Here is a 13,448-nt window from a genome sequence, read left to right on the forward strand (position 1 = left end):
CAAGAGGAATACATCTATAATAAGTTTACAAGGAAACACCTCCAGTTCAAAATATTTAGGCCTCCACGTTTATCTTTCAGGCTTAAGTAGAGAGATTCTTCATGTTATATTGCATTCTATTTCCAAATCCTTAGGAGACATTAAAAGAAACAAAGACCATTTCTAATAACTACAGCCCCTTAGTTTCCCGAAGAGCCCAGGGGGTGAGAGGTGAGAGTGGAGTTTCCTGAATCTTGTCGAGCAATATGTAGTTGAGGCAAAGGTCATGCTCCCCGTGTTTTGTTTTAAATAATATTGACCCATTAATTCTAAACCTGCTTGTTCCTGAAATTATACAGGATTATAGTTTGCAAACTGCGGGACAATGAAGCAAATCAAGATGAATTACAACCCTGGCCCTCCCTCCCATCCTCTGACATCTAAACGGGGAATGAGGTCCGTGTGAGTGTTTCAAAGAACTTTTAAGCACCCGCTCTTCCTTTGTTGGTGGTTTTCAGCTTTTTTCTTTTTAATGTGAAATTCGATTTCGTAACAAATCGTAGCAAATACGACTTAGTCCGAAGGAATTCATTACCGAGGCGCTGGGGGAAGGGGAGTGAGGGGTAAATCCTGAGGTCCTTTGCTATTCTGGTCACCGTCCTCCCCCCGGCGGGTGAGGATAAACACAACCCTAGGGAACAAGGAGTGAAAAGTAGCCCGGAGTTTTCTGGAGCCGAGAAAACCTATGTTTTTGCGCTTAGGTTACTTTTATCTAACTGAAACTTTACCTATAAGCTTTTGAGCCTCGGACACTGAGTCTTTGTTCTGCATAGGACTGCTGCTGCCACTTAAAGAGATCGCAGATAATGTCCCCGGTTTAAGATCAGTGCTCAATGCACATTAACTTTCTTTCTTCTTTCTTTTTTAAGCTCTGCCTCTAACCTACGGAGGGATCACGCGGCAGTGGGGGGCAGATAAAAGCCCTTTGGCCGAGGGTCACCTCCGTCCTTGTTGTTCACTTGAGAGCAGTGGAGAGGAAAACGGTCCCCACGGGCGGACTTTGGCTTCTGGAGCCGCGGAGCCCAGCGGTCCGGGCCTCCCCGAGCTCCGCCCGGTATGGGGGGAGGGGCGACGGGGGAGGGGGAGGAGGGGACTGGGAGAGGGGATTTGGGGATGGGGGCTGGAAACGCTAACGAGACCTGCTGGGAGGACTTGCGTCTCCTGCAGGTCTAAGAGTGACTTGGGAGAGCGGGATAGAGGAGGCGGACCTGGGCCTAGTTTGCTGGCTGAAATAGAACTCTATTTCGAGGAAATCAATCAGTCTGCAAAAAACAAAAATGGAAGTCGAGGTTTGGGAAGAGTTGTCTCATCCCCAACTTGAGTGGTGCGGGCTTGGGGGCGGAGACTCGGGACTGAGGAGAAGCCCTTTTTCCCACCTCAGCTCCTTTCCCTGGACTTCCAGAAAGAAGAATTACCCTCCTCACCCCCCCTTCTTCCCCACACCCATCCCTGCTCGCCCGCCAACCTTTTTCTGCACCTCTTTTTCCCTTCAAGTGAGAAAAGCCTAGTTCCTGAGCCAGTGGAGTCGGTCCTCTCGCCCCTCCCGCTCCCACGCGGGTCCCCCCTTCAGCCACCGCTACTGCCACCACCTCGGTTCCACTCAATCGATTTTTGCTGCATGTCAACACTTATTACCGGTGAGTGTGAGGGTCTTTTTTCTCCTTCTCTAGGTCTCTTAATGATTTCTGAGCTAGTTGTGTATTAAAGCGCTTAAAGGAACCTTTAAGGTAATCTATAGCATGAACACCACCAGCCTCCGCTAGGGACCAAAGATGGCGAGCCGGAGGTCTGGCCCCCAGGAGCCCAGGCCTCGCAGGCCTAAGCCCTCTGCGCGCCCAGAGGCTGGGGCGGGGGGTGCTTGGGGCAGGAACCCCACACTGATAGTTCGCGGTCTCGGGGCTTTCCCCTCCCCCCTCCCCCAAACAACCACCCCTCACCTGTTACTCTAACCCTTTCTCCCGCCTGCCCTCGGTTTTTAAACTTTTAAAATTCCTGAGGCCTCAAACTCTTCATTCCCCTAGTAGCGAATTCAGACTGGCGGAGACCTAGGAAAAGGTGTATGTGCCCCACGTTTGTCTCAACTTCCTTCCAGGTCCTCAATCTGAGTTTTACTGCCCGCAACTTGGTTAGAAATCTAATTTTAAAAACAATGTTGGGCAACCTGAGCCGTGTAGGCGTCTTGATTTGTAGGTAAATCCTCCCTTCGCCTCCCGGCCCTGCTCTTTCTTCCACCCCCCACCCCTGTCCCGCGAGGTGCTGAAACCCGGGAGTGCCTTTAGGAGTGTAACAACAACAAAAAATAATGAGAAAAAAATGAAGAGCATCTTAAAAGTCCCAGTATTCCTCGAAAGCCCCATAAATTAACCCTGTGAAAAGCAGCGAACTCTTTTAAGGAGAGTCTATAAAAACCTGGCGCGTTCTCCAAGGAGGATAACCTCACCCCCACCCCCACCCCATCCCCCCACCCTCACCCCCACCCCGCGTCGCGAATGTGACCAAACAAAGGTCTGTCCTGCAATCCACATCCTAATCCACGGGCGCCTTCGCCGCCGTCGCCGGGGCTGGCCAGCCTCCCGCCCGCCGCTCTCCGTCGACGCAGGCAACTTTGGGAGTCCCAGGCTAGCCGATGTAAATTTTTTAGAGAGGGGGAGAAAAAAGGGAGAGGGTGTAATCAGATCAGAGGCCTTTATGAATATAGAGTCCCTATTGATTGATTTATAAACCCCCCGGCAAGCAGCAGTTAATCTAAGCACAGGGGGAAAGCAAGAGACGTGGCTGATTGAGAGAGGAGAGGTCTTGAAGTAAACGGGAGAAATTTCTTGTAGCAGATTTTCAGAAGGAATTTTTAAAAACTATCCTTCCTTCCCCAGTGTCCCTAATCTGACAATTGCATTTTAACTGAACTTGAGAAAGTGATAATTGAGGAAGAGATTTTTAAAAAATAATAATGGGTTAAGTAGAAATCTGATTTTAGATACATAACTAATTTTCCTTTTCAGGTTTTAGCAGACTAAAGCAGGGACATTTTACTCTCATCTTAAAAGTTTATCATCCTGCTTCCCAATCCCCCCACCCCCACCCCCCACGAAGGGAGGCCTTCTCATTGTTAACTTTCTATTTGGAAAGATAGAATCCAGAATTTACTGTGTTTGGGATGCATAACTCCATTCACTTCTGAGTATTTTATGCATTTTATGTAAATGTTGATATTAGATTTTGTTTGAAGATTAGAGAAGGCCTGGAAAACATAAAATATACCATTAAAGATGTATTTAATTCTACTTAATTGCCTTTAAAAAATCATTGCTACTTCTGTTGTAACAACGTATGAACAGTTCAGTGGCAATTGTGGAAAACAGGAGATAGTTGAGGCTTAAGTTACCTAGCCAAAAAAAGTGACTAAAAGAACTATCTAAATTCCTCTTTATAAAAACATTTAAAAAAAAACCATTTAATGGATGTATGGTAAAGTTGTTTGGTTTTGGAAGGTTGTGTGGGGGGTTGCATTTTTTTTTTTCCTCTCTCTGAAGGGCTAAGAGAAGTTGAGACTCATTGATTTGGTCCTCCCTGAGCCGGGTGTGTGTCTGCACCCTCTGACTTTGATGGATCTTTCCAGACCTAGTTCTCCTGTTCTTCCTGCAAAAATGTTTAAAGTGTCCCCCACCCCAACCTTGCCCTGTCTCTTTCTCCTCCCCCCCCCCCCATCTTCTCTCTCTCCTTTCTTTACCCATTCTAAAGTTTTTTGTCCTTGCTTTTTTCCTGTTCTATCAACTTAGAAAATGGTCCGCTGATGCTGGGACCTCATATACTAAGCAAGGCTAAGTTGGGGTGGTTTCCTTAGAGCCCCAGGACTCTCGACCAATGCTTCCTCTGTCCAGAAGTAGCAAGGCCTTTCTGTCTTCTGCGACAGTTTGCGGCAGGGCAGCGCGGGACCCCCTGGCACGCGGTCCTGGGCAGGAACCTTTATCCTCGTCCCTCTGGGGAGATGGGACCTAGAACTGTCTCAGCTGAGAAGGCAGTGGGGCAGCACATGCAATGTGACGTGGATCCCAGACTAGTGGCAACCCACTTCTTGGACTCTTTCCCCGTTCGGCTTGTGTCAACAACCCCCTCAACTCCGCTTCTCTGGGTTTCGGGGTGGGGCTGCTGAACCCAGTTGAAGTTTGATGGTATCTTTCTCTGTCCTCCGGGATGGACTAGCGGGGCCTTCTCTGTCGTCACTTAACGCGGCTGCTTGCGTTTGGTTACGGACGAGTATATCTGGCTGATTTCACCAGGAAGTGTGCGGGCACCGGGTAGTGGGAGGGTAGGGGACGCTGATGTGGACAGAGGTAGAGACCCTGCAGGCCATCCCCAGTGCCGAGGAAGGGGCTTTGCCGGCCAGAGCCCAAGGCTACAGACAACAGATCACTTTGTTAGAAAATAATATAATATCAAACAAACCAATAAAAAAAAAGGAAATTAAAACCCTTCTTCTGCGGGCCTCGGGCGATGTTCATTCGCAGTGTTCTACTAACCTTAGCGCCTCCACCCCTCGCTTAAAATCCGTGAAATCTTAGGAGCCACTCTTATCTGATGAGGCAGGGTCTTGTTTGTTTCTTTGACAGAAAAAAAAAAAAAAAAATCCCGCCTGCGGAATTCTAGGCTGCTGCTCCACGGCATGAAGCTCCCCTCCCCAGCTCGGAACCTCCTTTTCCCGTGCAGCACCCCTCCCCCCCCACCTCTGCCCGGTCCACCTCTGAGCTCCAAGGGATGGCAGTCTGGACATCTGACCAGGACTTTCTGGACCCATGGATTCCGCGGGAGCCACGTGGCCCAACTCTCAGAAGGACCCTAGGTGCCGCCGCTCTACCTGAACTTGCCCCCAAGGGTAGCTTCGCCTTGGGCCTCACTGAAGCGCCTGAACTGTGGATCGGGGACAGCCGTGTCCTACCGCCTTCTATTGACCAGAACAGCTGCTTTATCTTAATGTTCTTTTTTATTTTTTTAAATTTTTTTTGGCCCTGCAACAAGGGGAAAAGGGCGATGGCAAGTCGTGCTGCCTCGCATTACCCTGACGATATTTTCAGAGGCACCCTGAGAAGTGGCGGCCCAGAAGGCAACCTACGCACCTCCGGGGATCCCTTTCGTGTCGCCGCACTAGTGTTTGCACGTCCCCTGGGACAACAAAACGGAATCTAATCCTCAACTGCCGCCGCGCACCCACCTCCCTCCGGCGTCCCCAACCGGCAGCGGCAGGCTGGCGAGCGTCGAAGCCCGGACGCTGGGGCAGCACAGACTCGCCCCCGGGGTCCTTCTGGGGCAAAGTGCCCGCCCTGGCTTCCGCGCACTCGTCGCCCCCGCACGCGCCGCTCCCGGCCCCAGCAGCGGCGTCGTGGGCGGTCGGGGCCCAGCCAGAGCGCAGCCTCCTGGCTGCGCCTCAGGGACGCCTGCTGCGCCTCGGCAGCGGACCCGCTGGTTGCTCTGAAGTCTCAGAGGCGGCCTAAGGAGGCCCAGGCCGGAGCAGCGACCCCTCCCGCACCCCCACCACTTCTCTCCTCACCCTCTCTTGGGCTTCTGTGCCTTCATTCCCGAGCGGCCATATACCTTGAGTGGGTCATTCCTGCCTGCCTCCCTAGAGCTGCCTTTCGAAGCCCTAGGGTTGAACATTAACCAGCCGGAGCTATAGAGTGGGGTAAAACGTTACATATAAAAATGAATCATCTATCCGATCCTGGGAGCGAGGACCTATAGAGAGCTCCGCGCCTGGAGCTGCCCGGCTACGTCCCCGGCCCAATGCACAGACCCTTCTGGCATCCACTTCCTAGGGACCATTGAGCCGCCCGCGGCTGAGGGTGGGTGGAGGCGGGGAGAATGGGGGTTATCGAACCTGCCGTTCTCCTTGAGTGGCCTGATGTTTAAGCTTTCTAACGCAAGCGAATTTCCTTTCCTTTTACACTTGAGGTATACAGGTCTGGAGCAGCCTTTCCTATCTTAGCAAAGTTAGTGGGAGTACCTGAGGTTCTAGGAGGGGACGCTGCCCACAGGGTCGAGAACCCAGGCTGGTCGGTCGACTCTGGGAATCGGCCGCCAGCCCTGGCGCTCCCGATGGACCCTGAAAGGCAGGCTGGGCGGGTAGAGAGTGGAGCGGGAGCTCTGCAAGCCCAGGTTGGAGCCCGAGGGGCGGCGCACGGTGGGCGGCGCAAGGGGCGGGGGTGGGGGGTGGGGGGGTCTGGCCGGGAGGCTGAGCCGGTGCGCTTGCCCCGGCCAGCTGTCCTGCTGAAATCCCAGGCTCAGGTCGCACTCCCATCCCCCCTCGCCTGGGCCCTGCCTGTTTCCGATTCTGATTTTTTTTTTTTAAACATAAGTACTGACTAAACCCACTTGCCCAGTCAAATACACAGAATTTATGAAAAGATAACAGCGGGGAAAGAGTTCAAGAGAGCGCACGTCCTCAGTTCTTATGCCCTCACCTGGAATCATTAGCAACCGTGGTGCTTGGTAAATCCCTGAATAGAAAGGTGATTCCGTTTGTGTATCTCTCGCTCCCTCTGTCTAACCTCTCCATTCCCCTCTCTCCCATTCAAGAAAAGAGATAAAGTTAGGTGCTAGCAAGAGAAAGCTGTAATGTTATAGAAAGCTTTCAGGAGTTGCCAATCAACCTGCAGAGTAATTGTACTTCTTAAGATGATTGGTTTATTTCTATCCATAGTGGCTGCTTTACTCAAAATGTGGTGCCTGGCCCATAATAACCTCTGAGTAAAGATTTCTTTAACAGGTAACACCCCCTACTTCTTACCCACACCTTGGAGTCTATCTCTAACCTGTTCATTGAAGCAGCGTAATTTTTACTGAGAGCATTCACCCAAATCTTTGTACTTAGGGGTGTGAGGAAGTGGCTGTGGTGGTGTGCATATTTGGTGTGAGCTGTGCATCATGCCATTACTCTCATGGTCATGCTTTAGCTTCTTAAAAAACTACTTCTTCTCTAGTGTGTTTATAGCCTGTACAGCAATTGTGAGAATTTCTGGCAGGAGGTAGAGACCGACAACAGTGACATTCAGGGGACAAGATTTCAGAGACTCAGCAGGCATCAAGCATGTGATGAATACCATATATTTGTATTAGTGGGATATTAGTTCCAGGAGAAATGACTTTGAGTGTAAGATGTAATTACAGAATGTTCCTCACTTCATGTAATGTCAATGCTCTGCCTTCGGAGCACACAGTATTCTATGTGATTCCCAAAGAGCAACACAACCCAAGATTGTCATCACCCAACTGTGTGCTATCCCACTTCTCCAAGAAAAATAGAATGGACTCAACTGTTCTACCAGTTAGCTCCCCAGAGGGAATGAACACATCAAGGCAAAGAAATAAAAAGAGAGATGAGTCACACTCAGTTGGCCCACAGTGACTTACAGACACAGAGAAACATAGGTGGAAAAAGGACATTTACTTTTAAAGGTGCAGGTAGCTGGGGAAAGGGATAAGATAGAGAGTATTGCAGTGTTCACTCAAACTGTCTTCTCCCCCATCAAATTACCATGTTATCTGACACTCTCAATCTATTTGTGTCCTGGGTAACAGACAGTTTGACCAAGAGGTCATAGACGAGAGGGCTTGGGTGATTGGAAACAAGTTTGACAAGAAAGGAATCTGGGTGGGGTGCCACCGTGGAGGTGGAAAGATGAGGCCACCGTGGCTGCAGCAGCCTGGGAGCCCCAAGTCTCTGCTGGACTCTGCATTCACATGCAATGCCTCATCAGAGACCAGAGAGGAAGAGCTATCCACACAACTTTACGGACAGAAGCTTATGTCTCTCTCTTCACAGCCCTTGTCTTTACCTTCTCTTTATTTCCTGTCACCCTCATTTCCTCCTTCTCCTTTTGCTCTTTTCCACCTCAGTTGGCTCTCTCCAGAATTCTGGCTGCTCTTGGGGTTATCCTCTACCTGGCTCCTCTTTTGAATCAAGGCTTTAGATTGTTTGTAGTGTTTACAACTCCAGATATGAAAAGTTGTTTTATCCAATCAATAACCTGCTTGTAAACTATGTGTATTCATAAATATAGGGTGCTTGTATGAACAATAAAGGTGTCAGGGCCAATAAGTAAAACATGCAACATTGGAATATGTCTTTTCATAGCAACAGAGGGACTGCGAACATTCTTTTACAAAGCCCCATTGAAGACTGGATATCCTGGAAGGGTCAGTGAACACACTCCTTTAATCCCAGGAAGCATCACCCTTGGCATTATGACCAGCAAGGTGGTAAATCTCAGTTCAGTTTACTACTCTCAACTTGGAAGCTCCTCTTCTGCCTGAAACCACCACCTGTAGGCTTGGACACGTTCTCAAAATTATGTGTTCTAAAAGAGCAAAGATACAGTTGGGTGTGGAGTTTATGTGCTAACATGAGTTTCTTTCTGCATCTTTCCGTATAAAGGTACTTGTTTTTCTTGTACTATATCCTATTGTTATTGGCTCAGCAGTATTTTTTTGGTGATTTTCCTGACTTTTATGGTTGGAAAGCACTTTCATTGTCATCCTCCATTTTCAGATTAGAACTTAATAGAACGTTGTCTTTCTCCATAGAAGATTTGTCCCATTACCATCCTTCTTTGATTCCTTTTCCTTTGTAACTTCTTCCAACATCTCTTTTAGGGATAATTCTAAATCTCACAATTCTCTTCCTTTTTACTTTTTAAATTTCATTTCTGGGCACTTAGTGTTCCCATACCTTAAACCTCTAGATTACTCCTTTGTCAATTACCATGTGGGATGTATTACTATGAGTTGAGATTTGGGACTTATTTTCTTTTAAGCTTTTTGTGGGAGCCTGGAACAATACTTGCTAAGTAGTAGATGTTCAATAAATGCCTACTGATCAATTGGTAGAATTAAAACTTTTGTCCACAAAAATTAAAGTTCAAAGATTAAAATCTATAGAAATAGCATGAATTAAATCTCAGATTATTTCTAATTCATTTCTTTCTTTTTTAATGTTCATTTTTGAGAGAGAGAGAGAGCGTGAGCTGCAGAGGGTCAGAGAGAGAGGGAGACACAGAATCTGAAGCAGGCTCCAGGCTCTGAGCTGTCAGCACAGAGCCCAACGTGGGGCTTGAACTCATGAACCATGAGATCATGACCTGAGCTGAAGTCAGCGCTTAGCCAACCGAGCCACCAAGGCACCCCAACTCTAATTCATTTCTAATTTTCTCTCAACAAATCAGATATGTGAAAGAATTCCATAGTAGAAATTTCATCGTGATCTTTTTTTTTTTTATCATCACTACTATCATTTTTATTACATCAGAGCATTTTTAGGATAATGAACCAAATCATTCATCATTTTTAGGATGATAGTCAGGGCTTGTAAGATACTGGAAAAATTTTAATGTTTCTTAATAAATAGCATGGAGAATGTGTGTGGTGAGGGAGACACTAAGGAGATGTGTATGTGGTGGTTGGAGGAGGGGGGCACATAGATGACGGATGTATCCAGCTTATAATGTCAGGAAGTAGAATCATGTTACTAGTTAAGGTATTATGATCTCCAATCTTCACAATTACTTAACGCACTTAACAATTTCACTCTTTATAATAAATAGTAAAACATAGTGCTTCACAATATACAATAGACAAATTTCTTTTTTTCATTTTTATAGTTAATGATAAGGAACTTGAGAAATTAAGTTAAACTGTTAGTCAACCCCAGAACAACAAAAAAGTATTAACCCGATCAGACTCTCACTAACGTCATAGACCAAACAAACCACAGTTATTTTTATTTCTGCTAATTGTTGCCCCCACAAATCTCCAATATTTTTGATTAATTTATTGGTGGCAAAATATTCCCTAGATCACTTACCCTATCCACTCCCACTTGCCAACTGCTATCGTAAACAATAAATACATTTCGCCAGAACAGTAGGAAGATTGTCATTACCTTTGATGAGACAAGTATGAAGCATTTAATAATTCTTGTTACATACAAGAAAAAAATGTTTTACCTTATTATGCTAAAAAAAAGCAAACAAACATACATATGAACAAACAAATATATAAATGGGGAGGCTGAAATGACAGAGAGTTACAATAAGGTGAGTTTTACGGTGCCTATATGGCTTTCGAAACCACCATCTCTACGTCCCTGCCCTGCTGTTCTTTAGAAGAACGCTCTAGACTAGATGGCTGAAGATTCAAAAAATCAAGGGGGAAGATGACTGGGAAACTATACGATGTGATAGGCAAATTACCTTTGATTGGTTCAGGCACTCTAATCATCAATTAAAAAAATGATCTATACACTCAAGAAACAATGGGCCAATATTATTCTCACAGTACTTTAAATATATTTTTTCCATTATATTTTGACCTGATTTTATATATAATCTTTTCTAAATGTAACTATAAGGTGATGCAAAAGATCATCTGAGTTATTGAATATTTATAGGAGCTACATACTGCGCTAAGCGTTTTTCACATATTATCTCAATCAGTTCTCATAACAATCCTATAAAATAGATACTGTTATGTTTTTATTTGTCAGATGAGGAAACTGATGCTCAGAAGTGACTTGATTCAGGATGCCTGGCCAGTGAGTGGCCAGGACCAGGCCTAGAATAGGACTCAAACCAGGCACAGTCTGACAAATCAGGCCAATCTAAACAAATGACCACTGTAAAAGAATTCAGTCTTCTGTACCACTTTCTGTTGATGTCATTAGAAAATGTCATTCATAAAAGACATACAGATTAAGGAAATATATTAAGAGTGCTATGAAAATAATGTTGCCTAGTTTATGAAATGATTAGTGTTTGAAAAAAAATGATGATTATAGTAACTGAGACCATTAATGGTAACGTTATTCTACTCTTCTGTGTGTGTCTCAAAGCACGTTTCTCAGACTAAAGTAATAGGTATAACCTCTTAAGCTATTTTGAAGTGTGACATTTTATTATTTTTAATTTTTTTAAAATTCTTTATTTATATTTGAGATTGACACAGAGTGTGAGCAGGGGAAGGAAAGAGAGAGAGGGAGACACAGAATGTGAAATAGGCTCCAGACTCTGAGCTGTCAGCAAAGAGCCCAACACGGGGCTCGAATTCGCAAATCGTGAGATCATGACCTGAGACGAAGTCGGATGCTCAACTGACTGAGCCACCCAGGTGCCCCTATTATTATTATTTTTAAAGTAATCTCTACCTCCAATATGGGGATTGAACTCATATCCCAACATCAAGAGTTGCATGTTCTACTGACTGAGTCAGCCAGGTTCCCTTGAACTATGACATTTTAGATATGATAGGAAACGGAGCAAACTGTTGCTAATATTAAAGAAAGAATTTACACACACACACACACACACACACACACACACACACCAGTTGGCATATGATGAAATGATTTTTCCTTGGTCTTATACGTTATGACCTGCTTTCTCCTTTCTTGCCTCTCCTCACCCTCCATTGTCCCTTTCAGTGCTAACTCTAGGTATCAGCTTAGATATCCCTGGAAAAGGCTTCCCTGACATCTTAGCATTGGATTAGGTCAAGGTGCCCCTCCTGTATGCTCACATACCTGTAAAAAAGCATATAACACACTTCCATGAACTTAACACTTTTGAAGATTATAGGTCAGTTACTTTGTAGAATGTTTTTCAGTTTAGGGTGTGTGTGTGTGTGTGTGTGATATTTTCCTGTGATTAGATTCCAATTACATATCTTCTATGATATTCAGAAATATCACAGAAGTGATGCTGTGTTCTTAGGCACACAATGCCTGCTTAAAATTTCATGATGTTACATTGCTTATTTGGTTTAGGTGACATCAGCTAGCTTCTCTATTGTATTATTACATCTCCTCTCTTTGTAGTTAGTATTTCACAAGCATGAAGTGTTTCTTTACAGTGAGAAACTGAAGCCTCCTGCCAACAGCCATGTATGTGAGCTTGGAAGTGGATTCTCCAACTCTCTAGATGACTGCAGCCCTGGTCACTAACTTCACCCCAAGCCTGAGCTGCTCCGAGATCCCTGACCCTCGAAACTGAGTGAAATAAATATTTATTGTGTCAACAAGTTAAATTTTGAGTAATTTGTTACATTGCAATATGTAACTAATCCACTACATACAGACTTCCTATCTTCCAAAAGTTTCTGTCACTTTTTATCTTTTATAGTCCTCCCACTTCTTTGCACTTAAGGGTTCTCTCTCTCCCCCCACCCTACCATTTTAATAGCATTTGGGGGGAAAAATAGAGATACATCTATTTGATCTGCCATTTTTTTTGTTTATTTATTTATTTTGAGAGAAACAGAGGCAGCACAAGTGGGGGAGGGGCAGCGAAAGAGGGAGACAGAATCTCAAGTTGGCTCCATGCTGCCAGCATAGAGCCCGATGCAGGGCTCAAACCCACAAACTGTGAGGTTATGACCCCAGCCTAAACCAAGAGTGGGACACTTAACCAACTGAGCTACCCAGACACCACTTGATGTGACGAAATTTTACCAGAAGTCCAAGGAGGGGAATCTTAAGCACAGCTTTGAAGGAGGGAAAGGATAGGACTCAGTGATGCTGTTTAAGAAAAACATTTGAGGGGCGCCTGGGTGGCTCAGTCGGTTGAGCGCCGACTTCGGCTCAGGTCACGGTCTCGAGGTCCGTGTGTTCGAGCCCCGCATCGGGGCCCTGTGCTGACAGCTCAGAGCCCGGAGCCTGTTTCAGATTCTGTGTCTCCCTCTCTCTGACCCTCCCCCATTCATTCTCTGTCTCTCTCTGTCTCAAAAATAAATAAACGTTAAAAAAAAATTTTTAAAGAAAAAAAAAAGAAAAACATTTGAGTTAGAAGAAATATGAGATAGACACTCTGAGACAAAAAAATAAACTTACAGAAAATAAGAAGCAACTGAAAATGATATTTTACTTCATATTTAATAAATAAGATTCTGAGTTTTAAAAGTATAATTTAAGAATATTTCTTTTGTCTGCCCAGCACTGCTCTCCTTCTGGAGACAGAAGTGTCTTCTTTTTGGAGGAAATGCTCTTTTCTTTACTTAAACTGTATTGTTCTAGTGGAGGCTGCCAATTATAGAAATGGTCTCTCTCTTCACAAGAGGAGGCATACGACCTAGGCCAGCCCTTTGGTCCCTCTCTGGGAGTTTTCAAGTGGGATTTAGAAAGAAGTAGTCCTTTCATAAAGAGATATCAAAAGCGAGGTTCTCAAGGGCAGAATGTTGCTGTCTCTGGTAAGACAGAAAGCTGACTCAGAGAGAAGCACGGATGACAGCTGGATGGAGAGAGAGTCTAGCCTGTCTAGAGTCCCTGTTGCTTGTTCCTTGAGGTCCGTGCCCTTCCTGAGATTTTGGTACTCAGGTCAGTATTTACTTCCTGTTTTGCCTGTCTAAAATTGGGTTTCTGTTACTTGCAGCCA

General features: G+C 45.5%; 1 long non-coding RNA gene across 2 annotated transcripts; it reads left to right on the plus strand.

Moving 5' to 3' along the window:
- Positions 1-783: 783 nt before the first annotated feature.
- On the plus strand, positions 784-12,105 carry LOC109248188 (uncharacterized). 2 transcript variants are annotated; one of them, XR_002071951.2, is made up of 3 exons: positions 784-1,093; positions 1,534-1,676; positions 11,932-12,105. It is a non-coding gene; the product is annotated as an uncharacterized LOC109248188 (long non-coding RNA). The 2 variants fall into 2 exon arrangements; XR_008421719.1 differs by lacking the exon at positions 784-1,093 and having other exon boundaries at positions 1,335-1,676.
- Positions 12,106-13,448: the final 1,343 nt, after the last annotated feature.

Source organism: Panthera pardus, unplaced genomic scaffold, assembly GCF_024362965.1.
Source record: "Panthera pardus isolate Hobbes unplaced genomic scaffold, ASM2436296v1 HiC_scaffold_13, whole genome shotgun sequence".
NCBI lineage: Eukaryota > Metazoa > Chordata > Mammalia > Carnivora > Felidae > Panthera > Panthera pardus.